Source organism: Schistocerca cancellata, chromosome 3 (genome assembly GCF_023864275.1).
Source record: "Schistocerca cancellata isolate TAMUIC-IGC-003103 chromosome 3, iqSchCanc2.1, whole genome shotgun sequence".
Taxonomy (NCBI): domain Eukaryota; kingdom Metazoa; phylum Arthropoda; class Insecta; order Orthoptera; family Acrididae; genus Schistocerca; species Schistocerca cancellata.
Genome location: NC_064628.1, coordinates 934,982,476 through 934,997,110, shown reverse-complemented (window position 1 = coordinate 934,997,110; position 14,635 = coordinate 934,982,476).

Genomic DNA, 14,635 nt, shown 5'->3' with positions numbered 1-14,635 from the left:
CCGTTCTGTTAAACAATAGCTTTACCAGTAGTGCATTGTCTTTCCTCTGAAGAGCTATTCCGTTTCGAACGGAAAACTACAGCCTTCGTAACACTTTTCACCAACATTCAGCTCACAAAATAAATCAAAACGAGTTGCCGAGTGCCCAACAGGATAATGGCGTCAAAACAGGAAACGGATCACATTCTGACTGCTTGCAGCGCCATAATTTCACCTGGTGGCAGACAGTGGGACAATTATTTTTTCAGAGTACTGCACTAGTGCACTAATTAATGAACGTAACTACGATGTTTCAGCATCCTGTGATGTATTCAGTCCGCATTGCAGAACTCGAAACACCGTTAGTTTAACTGCAACCATCCGGTATTATTTGATCAAAGGAAATGATCGGATGGCATTGATGGCCGGGAGACACCAACTGTGGTAGTTCTGCCAGCGAGTTGTAAGTCTTTTCAGGTGACGCCACGCTTGGCGACTTGCGAATCGATAATGATGAAATGATGACGAGGACAACACAACACCCAGTCCCTGAGCGGAGAAAAACCCTGACCTGTCCGGGAATCGAGCTTGAGCCCGTTGACCACTCAGTTAAGGTGGCGGACTGGTATTATTCGATAATAGAGTAAAGCAAACGCAATTCCTGCGTCATTGTATGTTTAAATGAGGGAGTAAAAGAAAAAGTGTATAGGTCCGATGAAACGCAGAGGTAATGAAAGATGGGGTAATGTTTTAGCTGGCTGACACTAGTGACGCAGGACGGCAACTTCTGACTGCAAAGTGGCGTGCGCGGGCGGCTGTGGGAGGGGTCCTGCAGTACCGCAGCAGTTGCTGAGTTTCTTTCTTCCCATGAACATCCTCTATTATTAACTAGCTTAGAGTCCACTGCTTCACGCGCGTAGACTCTTTGGCCTCCAGAGACTTTTTTATTATTTAAACGAATTTTTATGTTGTTCACAAAATACAACACCTTCTAAGCTTTTTACGCTAATTAAGGTCATCTTATCCGAATGTACTGATGACCAAGAAGCGATTCTGGTCGCTGGAGTCCGAAGTTTTAGTTAAACATGTCTTTTGCGTTCTTGTGGAAATATTTCCATAGCAACTTCCATACCCTAACGAATATTTCTTTATATCCAGCCGGGAACTGAAATACCAGTTTTTATCAATTTAGTTTTAAATATTTTTAATCTGACGAAATATTTTCTTAAAGACTTTCATCCCCTATTCCACTTCCTTAGTGGCTGAATTTCCAGAAACACTGAAATCCGTATTTCTAAGCGATAAGTCAAATTTCTGTTGTCATAGATCAGGTCTCAAAAATCCTTTGGTAGTCCTTTATTAATTATTTATTTTCTAAAACAGTTTCACCCATTGTTTTACCCGTTCAGAGGTTGAATTTCTAAAAATGCTGGAACACTATCTTTTTTTCTGTCTGAGAAACGAAATATGAGTTTTCGTGGTTGTAGCTTCAAAACTCCCTGAAAGCCGACGTACTTTCAAAAACTTTTCATCCCCAAGTTCAACCACTTACGCGTGCAATTTCCGACAAGCCCTTCATAAACGATGTCTTAAGTATTAGATACACACCCTATTCTTGGCGGTTTGAGCAGGGTGATCATGAGTTAGTCAATCAGTCTGAGCCTACTGCACTCCCTAAGGAGTTATCTATACTCGATTTTTTGCAAAAAAAAATTATGTGCGTATGTTTTATTTCTGACAGAGATACCAAATGCAAATTTTCATAGATTTAGCTTCAAAAGTGCTTGCACAGTGAAATATTTCCATAAAAAGTTTCATCCCCAATTGACTTCCATAGGGACTGAATTTCCAAAAACAGTGAAACAGATATTTTTTTCTTATTTGTTAACTGAGAATTCATATTTAAATTTCAGTACATTTAGCTTCGAAAATTCTTTCAGAATAAAATATTTTCATAAGAAGGTCTCATCATATGTTTCACCTCCTTAGGGGTTCAGCTGCCAAAAACACTGTAACACATTTTTTTTTTTTTGTTTGCAACCGAGAAGTCAAATACCAGTGTTCGTACATGTAGCTTTAAAAATACCTTAGTAGTTCTTCATCAGTTATATGTTTTCAGACTAAAGCTCTCACCCACTTAGGATTAAATTTCCAGAAGTGCTGAACCATGTATTTGTTTATTTTTGAACAAGAAAGCAAATAACGATTTTCCTAAAAGCTCCACATCTTCTCCAGATTTCATGTTTCTATCCTTAGCGGTTTGAGCAGGGTGATGATGAGTGAGTCAGTCCCTTTTGCGCACAGAGGTTACCGTTTATACAGCTCTCCAGTGACGGAGACACGAATACAGATCGCAGTGGACAGTGACTGACGTACGGTGAGGAAGCGGAGTGCTGTAGGAGCGAAACAGGGGCAGGCGACGGCGGCAGCCTCTCTGACACGTGTCACGTGTCAGCTCCGCGACGAAACGGCATCGCCGACTGAGCTGATGTACGCCAGCCATGGTCCGAGGCGGCTGTCAGAAGCATACAGGCGCCTCGTGTTGAACACGGGACGTTCAGAGAGTGGATAAACTGTCAGGTCACACAGCTTTCTGTGGGAATGTTGTGACGGCTGAATGTCGCACTGCAATTTTCTGACGCCGCGCTGTTGTTAGAGGCGCCATGTCACGAATTGCGCGGCCCCTCCCGCCGGACGGGTGTTGTCCTTAGCGTAAAGCCGTCGGCACACGGACCGTGCATCCGAACGTTGAGCGTGGCGAGTTTCTGACGTCACAGCGTGGAATAGCACGCTCGGGAGTCTTTCCGAACGTGCAGAGCGATATCTGGCATGTCAGATATTCTGAGCGTGCGTCTGAGCGTTGACCAATGATATGGCACAACACCACCTACGTCACAAGCACGCCGTCTCCCTTCAGTACAGAGGTGTGAGGCGCCATATTGGCATTCATTTCAAGCCTATATGGATTTTTGCCGTTCCGAGCACCAGCAAATTGAGAATCACTGCAAAACCCATTGTTAACTGTGTGATTCATTCCGATAAAATAATGAGAAACATCATATTCGTGGCAAAAGATTTATTGTAACTTGCGTATAATGAGAGTAGGCTATTTGAAGGTAGCGACACACTGAAGATCCACCCAAAACGCATTATTCTTGGTACAATTTGTTACAATTAAATTTGAGTTAGTAACATATCTACGATTAATGTTTTTAACAAGTGCTAAGAATCAGAAACTAACGCTGTCGTGTTGGTCTAGCGTAATGATTAGCGTCGCTGACCAAGATATGGTTTTTGTTGGGGCGGAGGTTCGCGTCCTGGCACAACCAATTCGCGTTTTTATTAGGTTCTGATACTTTATTATTAGTTTAATATAAGTATAGACTATAATATTTGATGTTATGTAAATATAAGTTATCCTTCCTTTTTTTTTAGGGGTGACTTTGTTCGATTGGCTTAATCTAAAGGACAGCTTGCGCTACTTGTATAAAGATATTTTGCTCCTTCTTCATTTACGCTTCGTAATTCACATGTTGAAAAGATTCTGCTACTGGTTAGGAACAGTGATCCAGTAAGAACGACCTTGGGGTTTTACTAAAATGTGGGAATGATGAAATTATATTTATCTTATGCAGAGAAGTATTCCAAATTTGTAACGTACTGTTTGTAATGGAACTTTTATAAGCCTGTGTCCTTATTGATTGGACATGGTACTTTCCTTTTCGTGGACGATGGAAGAAATGTGCGTTTTAATAGAGCTAACGTGGGAATTTTATGCTCGCCCGTTGGATATACAGTGTGATTTACGAACCAGAAACATCGCTCAACTGTCGCTGTAGTGCGTTGCGATCGCGTATACCACGTTGGGGCCCACGTACCGTGTGCACAAGTCGCATCGTTCCTGAGCGTTCAGCAGCACGTCGAACTTGGCACGCTCAACGTTAACGTTCGACAGCACGGTCCGTGTGCCGACGGCTTAAGGTAGTTTAAGTAGCGTGTAAGTCTAGGAACCGATGACCTCAACTGTGTGGTGCCTTAGGAACACACACACGCACGCACACACACACACACACACACACACACACACACACACCGCTGTTGCAGCGTCTACCTGCAGCAGTAAGTCGGTGACTGACTTGTAAAGCACTTGGCTCGTTGCGATGGACTGTCTGAAGTCAGTGGTGCAACAGAAATTTGTTCAACTTGAGGCAACTAAATACATCGAAAACGACACAGCTTACGACAAAATTTTCTAGGTGAAAATTACTGCTGGTAAAGCGGACATCTGCCTGTACTAAAACTGTCCTCGTCCGAACCACCCCTCCTAGGTGGGCGGGGTCAACTTTGTGTGTTCAAATTGGAAGCACCCAACCCTCATTTAACTACATATTCGAACTCCATGCCATAAAATACGACTACGTACTGGTTACGAACTCACGGCTGCAAAATACTAACGCGAAGATCAGTTTGGATTCCGCAGAAATGTTGGAACACGTGAGGCAATACTGGCCCTACGACTTACCATAGAAGAAAGATTAAGCAAAGGCAAACCTACATTTCTAGCATTTGTAGACCTAGAGAAAGCTTTTGACAATGTTGACTGGAATACTCTCTTTCAAATTCTAAAGGTGGCAGGCGTAAAATACAGGGAGCGAAAGGCTATTTACAATTTGTACAGAAACCAGATGGCAGTTATAAAAGTCGAGGGACATGAAAGGGAAGCAGTGGTTGGGAAGGGAGTGAGACAATGTTGTAGCCTCTCCCCGATGTTATTCAATCTGTATATTGAGCAAGAAAGGAAAGAAAAGAACAATTCGGAGTAGGTATTAAAGCCCATGGAGAAGAAATAAAAACGTTGAGGTTCGCCGATGACGTTGTAATTCTGTCAGAGACAGCAAAGGACTTGGAAGAGCAGTTGAACGGAATGGACAGTGTCTTGAAAGGAGGATATGAGATGAACATCAACAAAAGCAAAACGAGGATAATGGAATGTTGTCGAATTAAGTCGGGTGATGCTGAGGGAATTAGATTAGGAAATGAGACACTTAAAGTAATAAAGGAGTTTTGCTATTTGGGGAGCTAAATAACTGATGATGGTCGAAGTAGAGAGGATATAAAATGTAGACTGGCAATAGCAAGGAACGCGTTTCTGAAGAATAGAAATTTGTGAACATCGAGTATAGATTTAAGTGTCAGGAAGTCGTTTCTGAAAGTATTTGTATGGAGTGTAGCCATGTATGAAAGTGAAACATGGACGATAACTAGTTTGGACAAGAAGAGAATAGAAGCTTTCGAAATGTGGTGCTACAGAAGAATGCTGAAGATTAGATGGGTAGATAACATAACTAATGAGGAGGTATTGAATAGAATTGGGGAGAAGAGGAGTTTGTGGCACAACGTGACAAGAAGAAGGGACCGGTTGGTAGGACATATTCTGAGGCATCAAGGGATCACAAATTTAGCGTTGGAAGGCATCGGGGAGGGTAAAAATCGTAGAAGGAGACCAAGGGATGAATACACTAAGCAGATTCAGAAGGATGTAGGTTGCAGTAGGTACTGGGAGATGAAGAAGCTTGCACAGGATAGAGTAGCATGGAGAGCTCCATCAAACCAGTCTCAGTACTGAAGACAACAACAACAACAACAACTGGTTACTCAACCCATTGTTTCCCATTCACCGTAGATGGCACTGTAATCGGCAGATAGCGAGTGTGCCTGCTTTGGCAATTAAGAACGGACGCACTTGATTCTATATTTCAGTTACGCTGTAACTGTAAAACTTTCAGCTGTAATGGTTGGTGCCTACGTTCAAACTTTACTTTAATTCTTGAATGAGATATTACAGTGTAAATAACAAGACTAGACATTGACATATCTGGTGAAGAGGCTTGTACGGGAACATGGTTTTCTGTTCCTTACGGTATTGAATATGGTGTGTCCTAAAACCAATCCGAATGCTTGATTACGGTGGCCGGCGTCGATCCCCGCCCTCAGGGTGAGTGATTTGGATGCATGTTTCTATCCTCCTGCCGTAACTCTAGCATTGGCCGTTAAGCTGCTACTGTTGGAATACAGACCACAACCAGCATAATACTGTTAGATGATGGGTAATTACTGAAATCAAGTATCCAAATGGTGAGAGGCAACGCGACTTACCGACAACAAGCATCCCAGTGGTGAGTAACAAGGGGACTCACCGATGTGAAACATTCCAGTGTGAACAGAATACTATTAAATTCTCCTCATTGGTCAGTTTCTAAAAGGACATTAAAATGGCTAACCATATTGTACTGTACAATACAAATTCGCAACACCAAAGTAAATTTCGAACTTAAATACCAACCGTTTGAGTACACAGGTTTACATTTACATCGTAAATGAAATGTAGAACCAAATATGTCGGTTCTTAATTGAAAAAAACAGACATATCTCGTATTTGTCAATCACAGTGCCATTTACCACTTATGGAAAACATTTGTCTGTGTTAACCTTACGTATATTTGCCGTAGCATCTGAATCTGCATTAAGAATGGGTGGTCCCCATTTGAAAATACAAAGTTGACTCCCTCCCCCGTCTCCCCACCTTCACCATCACCACCACCACCCATGCTGGAGGGGTGGTTTGGAAGTAGCCAGTTTTAGCAATTATGACGCATTTCGTCGTTACATAGTTCACCCCAGAGGTAACAAAGATCAACAGAAATGCACTGATCAGTCAAAACATTATGACTTCTAGCGTAATAGTGAGTTGATCCAAATCTGGAATGCAATATAGCAGCCATTATGCGTAGCGTGTCTTCTAGAAGTGCTTGGTAGTTTTCCGAAGGAATTTGACGCCAAATGTCTACACGCAGGACACGAAGTTCCCATGATTTATGGTCCCGGTGGTTTCTTAACCGCGGATTTGCCGCCCTATAGCGTCCTAAACGATTTCTAGATAGACGAATTCGGTGACCAGGAAACCAATTCTGGTCTTGTCACATGGCAGCTATACTACTAGAAGATACCATCGTCGTCGGGGATGAAGTCAAACATTTGCACACCCCTGGATGCCGCACATATTGATAAGCCAGAACATTATTAGTACATGCTAAATAAGATGACTGACGACCGCTGCAACGTATTCAGCATTGCTTCTGCGTGACGTTGATTGGACAAGTTCTTGGCAGGTTTTCGGAGGTATGTGAACCCAGATGTCCACGTGCAGGTCACCCAATTCCCGTAAATTACGGACGTGGATGCGGAGCTGGGATCAACTAGTGTTGCGCATGTATTCCTTCGGATTCGGATCAGGCGATTTTTGAGGCCAAAACGTCAACATGTAACACTGCCGACACTTAGCAAATTGGCAATCGCCGATAATGTTTAACTAGAGTGAAGCGTTTAGCCTGACGGTGACTGTACCAAATGACAAGGAATCGGACTAGAAGTTCGTAATCGTGAAATTAGTGGAACAGTAACAACAGCAAAGCCAACAAGTTTTTAACTTACGTTCTACTAATACGAAAGTAAACTGTAATTATACATACATGCAGTCGCCAGCCTAATTAGGTAATTCTGTCGTGGTATATGGCAAAGCGGAAATAAACTTCACTTAAGAAAGTTAACGTCACTTGATAAACTAACAAACTTCTTCTGACACAGTTATTCTTAATTTTATACAGCAACTTGCCCTAGCAAACAACACAACACCTAATCCTTATGAACATAGAGTGGCCAATAAATGCAGCAGTTCATAATGTCTCACAATAACACTTACTATTGGCCAAAACTACTACGCATTATAATGAAGAAGTTCAGAAGGGCATATGAACCTATTAACGAAGTCCGATTGGCAGTTAGGATGAACTACTATTATTTTAATTAACTTTCACAAAAAAGACCATGATTTGAAACAGTAGCGATTACTATGGACTTCAGAAATTTGAACATGGAGTTACTCTATACAAATGGGCAGTACAGTTATTATTTATAAGAAAATGATTGTACTGAGTGCTACACTTTCTCAGAGGAAGTTTTTATTTTCACTTATCACAGAACTCTAGACGCTTATTGGGTCGCCTAAATTGGTACGGTCTGAAGAAACATGTTCAAATGTTAATAGTAACACGACAATTAAAATACATGGCAAATACTTCTAGTCACATCTTTAAATATAACGAATAATGCGAAATTAGCTCAACAGTTAACAATGGATGCAGCAACTAGACTCTCATTGGACTCAGTGAAACTGCCTTTGTAAATGAGTAGACAGCTTCAAAAAGTACTTAAAAACACATATACAAAGAAACAAATAATTACATGTTTACAAACCTGTTCAAAGTGAAATAATACAGCTACCTTTTTATAACTTCTACTTATAGATAGCCATAAGCATTATCATTGATTATTTTAATGGCAGCTTCTTATTTAATGAAAAGTTTGTTTATAAACGCACTTTATGAAACTTTAAGATGAAAAAGTATATGGAGTAAATCATTTACTACTGTACAGAAAGCTAACCAACCTTCATACTTCACAAAGTTAATAAAAACTGCAAAATGTCTTACTGCTAAAATTTTCAGTTTGCTAAAAACAGGATGCTCGGAATTAATTAAGTTGGAAAGGACCCTGTCTAGGAATTTGACTGGGATAATCGCGGTTGTGTACACGTAAGTTAGAGGTTCCACAGAGTGTTATTATTCAATACATAATACCTGGTTCATTGGCTGTTCATATTTGAATAACAGCTCTGTTCAAGATGGTGGCGCTTGGGGCAAATTACAGTAGCTATAAAATTGGTGGTAAAATAACCATGTTTCTTGACGTTAACGACTCCCTAATATAAATCTTCTTGGGGTTGTAAATTTAACTGAACAGAGCCAATAATGATACAATGGTCGATAGGGCACACAACATTCCATCCAAGGTTAATTTACATGCTCGAAAGCTGCTGTTGCCTTACTTTATACATCTCAATTAGCCACAATACCTGACCAACATCGCCGCTGATGTTTCAAAGGAATGACACACCCCTTTCCCTTGACTCCTTTGTAATGGACACCAGGAACGTGGTGTCCCTCGTTCTAGTCACGCGGTTTGGCTGGCTCTGAGCACTATGGGACTTAACATCTATGGTCATCAGTCCCCTAGAACTTAGAACTACTTAAACCTAACTAACCTAAGGACAGCACACAACACACAGCCATCACGAGGCAGAGAAAATCCCTGACCCCGCCGGGAATCGAACCCGGGAACCCGGGCGTGGGAAGCGAGAACGCTACCGCACGACCACGAGATGCGGGCCTAGTCACGCGGTTTTCCTGTGTGTGGCCGAGGGAAACGTTTCCGACACACCGACGCTCCGAATCTACACTAAAATGCCCCAGGAGGTGCCTTAATGGCCGTTAACGAAGCCATCCCTTTCCTTGGGGCATTGACTTCCACGTATTTCTGGATCGGAAAGAACAGTTCGCATTGCAGGGAGCAACAGAATGACAATCTTGAAGACGTTTGACACTTTCTGACGCCCTCATACGATTTAGCCTTTCTCTAAGGACATCGTGGGGCTGCAGCCCCATTGCATGTGGTCTGTCCCCTTTGGTGTGTAGTACGATTGCAATTTTTGTTCTAGTATACAAGGTGGGTCCACCAGAGACCATTCAATAACATGCGACGACATTTGAACGTGATTAAAAACAGCAAAGAGAGTTAATGCTTTTTCTGCCCTCCTTTCTCTCATGCTCCTGTGATCATGGGGAGGCGGTATGCAGAGCTGACACCTGCATGAATATTAGGGGGACGAAGGGTCCGTCTAAAATTGCCGTTCGCCATCACCCATGTTACCATCCATGCAACGAAGTTCAGCACTTTAAAAATGTACTTGTAAAGAGACTTTGACTCACAGTGAGCTGTGTGGCGCTGCACTGCTGCTGTATCGCATCTTGCAGGGTTTCAGAACCTAACTCATGCTCTTAGTTCAGTAAGCGCCGAAGTTTCTGTAGAGGTAAATTCCAGAATGTTCAACATAGATGAGCTAATGTCGCACCATCAGTTACGACGCCCACAGGGATGCACGAAGCATAATGGCAGAGAAAGCACTGACAACTTTTTCTGCTTTTGATCTGTGTCAAATTTCGTCGAATGGTATTGAATGGTCCCTTCTGGTTCCGTCTTCTATACCAGAGCAGAATTTTGCTGTCACTATATACTCCATATGGATCAGATCGCAGCTATTCGATTGCAGCCCGAGGGTGTGCTTTGAGACGGGTTGAAAGGCCTGCTGGCTGTCATTATTGTCGAATGTTGCTGAGAACGTCGTCCTGTTGCTGATGGCACTATGAAATGTCGTTTCTGGCCGCGAAATATGTAGGGAATCGACGCCTCAAGAGAAGGGGTGGTAGTAACGCCTTTTATGTCGGTTTTGAGCGGCATTGTGTCTGAAATGTTTTCCTCGGCCACTCATAAGAAAACCGCGTCATTTCAACGCTGTGCCCTTTGGCTCTTACATCCAACATAGAGGTATCGAAAGAAGGGATGAAATGTGAGTAGAAAGGAGTGTAACGATCTTCCAATCCTGTGACACGTCGACCTCAGCGTTGAGCTGAACTGTGGACACATTTGGCGCCAATGTGGCTTCACTAATTTACTTTACACGTCACATGAATTTCTCAGCACTGGACATTTCTTCACCTGTGTCGATACTGTGGTGTCACCGCCAGACACCACACTTGCTAGGTGGTAGCCTTTAAATCGGCCGCGGTCCGTTAGTATACGTCGGACCCGCGTGTCGCCACTATCAGTGATTGCAGACCGAGCGCCGCCACACGGCAGGTCTAGAGAGACGTCCTAGCACTCGCCCCAGTTGTACAGCCGACTTTGCTAGCGATGGTTCACTGACAAATTACGCTCTCATTTGCCGAGACGATAGTTAGCATAGCCTTCAGCTACGTCATTTGATACGACCTAGCAAGGCGCCATTACCAGTTACTATTGATGCTGTAAAACATGTACCGTCAAGAGCGATGTTCACCAATTTCGGATTAAAGTTAAGTATTTCAGCAGCTACGTACTTTATTTGATAGTCACAATTCCCCACTGTTCCAGACTTCACGCCAGCCTGCGTGAGCTAAAACGCGTGCCTTTCGGCTTCCTTATTGTGGGTTGGCTGTCTTGTCAGTCCACAACAGATACCATGCTGTCTGAAGTGTCGCGAATCCCAAGGCTGACGTCGCAGGGTGACAAGGTTTTGCACCACTACAGAGGTTGGTTGTAGGTACCTTTCAGCCAAATGTCAAACTTCAGCGTCGGAGTGGGAGGCAATTGAGTGGTTTCACAACAGTCACCTATAATTGTGTTCACCGTGTACTTTCCTTACAGCTTCACCTTGTTGCAACGCCACGTATTTGTTTTGCAGTGAGCATCATCTTTTCGCATCTCAGAGTAACTCAACGCCAATAGTAAAGCGCACAACAGGACTTATAAAAAACGTAATTACTCCTGTTGCAGCACCTTGCATATTTTATTCATATTTTTTGTTCCAAGTAGTATCACCCAGGCCTATTCACTTAATGAACGGCTAATTAAGATGTTGTCATAATTCGCATTAAATCCACGTCATTGCTAGCGGTCAAGCCAGGAATTGTATTTAGCTGTCCAGTTGGGTTTGTGTGAAGCAGAATTCTTACTTTTCGGCCCAGCAGACTACCTGAGAGTGAAAAGGTGGACAGCCCCAAGCCTCCAGCTTTCGGCGCGTTCATAAATTTGTTGAGTGTGCGGGAGTGAGGACGCCCACCCCCACGCTCTTTCCAAGTCGCGACTTGCCATGTATCGCACCTGACGGTGATGCGACAGGGAACGTAAAAGCATTCGCGCCGAGGCGAGATGCCCTGCAGGAATTTCTTCCTTTACTTTAAGATAATGGCAGCTTGAAACTCGCCGTGGGAAACGCAGAACACGGTGTCTTGTGGGCTGCTGAAGAATGCAGCTAGAAAGTTAGTTTTTCTGTTTCCCGTGTTTCCACCCACAAGATAAGAAAAAAACACTTCTGCTGATGCTCTACCAAAATCTGGAAATATCACTGGAGTAGTAGCCACAGTCTCGTGTAGACTTGGCCGGAGATTGTACGGGTGCTCGCAATCATTGCTTTCATTGCTGGATGACTTGGGGCGAAAGCTGAAGAGAGAACTTGAGATCTTAGAAAAAAGACTCTCTGCCTTATGCCTCCTCGAGTGACTATCTGGCAGCATTTCCCAGCTGCGCACACGCAGATGGGTCCGGGACACTATTGACAGCCTGTGTCAGCCAGCACAAACTCTGCCACGAGTACCGGAAGTTCATTCCGTGACATTCGGCTAGCAGTGCTTTTATGTGGAGTGATTCAGTGGCCGCGATACTTTGTGGAGTTAATCGTTTCATCAAGCGCAGTTAGTTGGCAGATTTGAAGGATCCATTTTGCATGTCTGTATGGTGTCTGTCCTTACGAATTATCTCTCCAGCAGCACTTTCTGATATGCTCTTCGCTTGACCATTGGCGACTTCCTTTCCGCGATCCCAAACTGGTAGCAATATCGGAATTAGACACAATTGTCTCTTACCTTACATTCATTGTCACCAAATAAATGTTCAAATGTGTGTGAAATCTTATGGGACTTAACTGCTAAGGTCATCAGTCCCTAAGCTTACACACTACTTAACCTAAATTGTCCTAAGGACAGACACACACACCCATGCACGAAGGAGGAATCGAACCTCCGCCGGGACCAGCCGCCATTGTTACCTTCCTCGAATTCCCTGAATGCTGTCAAGGAAAATAAGCAGCACCTTTTATAGGTTTGTCTTTTCATTTAATAGTTAGATGTCACGCTTAACTAAAGCGTACATTATGTGGTGGTTGGCATATGCCTTTCGTGCATGATTCTTAACTTTTGGAGGTTTGACATCTGTTGTGTGGCTTGTTTCATTACCTTTTAAAAGTAATATCTCACGACTGTATACGGGCCTCACTCTGTTTTCCTAGCGCAGGGGTTTTAATCTTACATCGAGGGATATGCACACTCAGAGCTACAACCACTCCCCTCACAGTGTCTTTTGTACATCCTTGGATGCCATATTTATCCACTGTAATAGCAGTAGTTTTATTCCTCCAAGCTTAGTTTGTACAAGAATATTGGGCGTCTCGTGCAATTATGCTGGGTGGTTATAATTAAAGTGGATCTACTCGCAGAGGTCCATTGTAGGCTGCAATTACTGTATGGCAGCGAAACTTGGTAGATATTCTACTGCATTAATGCGGAACGCGTTTTACCCTGGAAAAACTTTAGTTCCTGTTTTGGCCATCAGCTGCAAATGTGGAGATGTAGAAATGTTTCCATACGTAGTGGATTAGGAACAAGCTGTGGACATAAAAGGTTAAACTAGTGAAAAGGCGTAATATTGATTTTATTATTAACCGCCACTTACACAGTTTGTTCAATATGAGCACCAGAGACGTAGACGAAATGCTGCATCCATAAAACAAGGTGATCAACAGTTGCTAACAGCAGTTCCGGTGAATCTGAACAACATTCTCCTGTGTACTGCCTTCAGATCTGGTAGAGACCGAATATGTCCCTGGTGAAGGGATTCAGATCAGGTGATATCACGGACCATGTGTCTGGAAAACCTGAGGAGATAAGACGTTCGGAGAAGGTTGCGTTAAGAAGATCTTTCACTGGGCTAAATACGAGAGCTGTTGCCCAATCATGCATGAAAACGCTGGTTCCCACACAGTTGCGCTCTTCCAAAGCAGGAATCACACGCTGTACCGCGCAAGGAGTTCTCGATAACGTGCAGTTGTCGCAAAATATCTGACAAACTGTCTAGGTGTGTTCTCCTCAAAGAAGAAGAGGCCGAGAATAATGGCGCTTGTGAATGCACACCACACAGTCACATGTGGTGGCTGCAATGGCTCTTCGTGCACATCACGTGGTTTCACAGTGCTATACAATCTACAGTTCTGTGTATTTACTGCACCCTGTAATGTAAAATATGCATCGTCACTCTATAGACTATTGGACGACCCGCGTTAGAAACAGAATGACAAATTCAAAACGTTGCTGCGGATGGTGAGCTTTCAGTTGCTTCACCACCTGGATCTTGTGCGGGTACCAGTTGTAACTGTTTAATTTGTTTTGTTTTCTATAAAAATCTCTTGTTCTTAATTTTCGTGTGTGTATGTGTTATAATGTGAATGTTTCTTCAAGTGAACAATGCAAGTGGTATGCTTCAGAAAACGGTTTCTGATTAGTTGAGTCGCCAATTCCATCTGAAATTGTGTAACTGTATTCCATTTAACTTTTACTAAAAATAATTAAAAAACTTAGAACGGTATCACGTAAAACCGTGTATTATGCATTGCAGTGAACAGTGCTAGAATGTGTGATGTCACACTACGTATCCTGCAATTATAACTCACAAAACTAAGAGACTACAGCTCCTGCATAAAATTACAAATCTAATTTTAAAAGACTAAATGCCCACAATGCTTCAGTTAAAATGCCCCGCAAATTTCGGTGCCCAAACTAAGTGAAATTCCAAACACTGAATAACACACACGCGAACATGTGATACAGCACTGTGACAATAAAAGTGTTGGGACAATAGAAAAGAGACCTAAACTAAACTCTAACTGAACTGA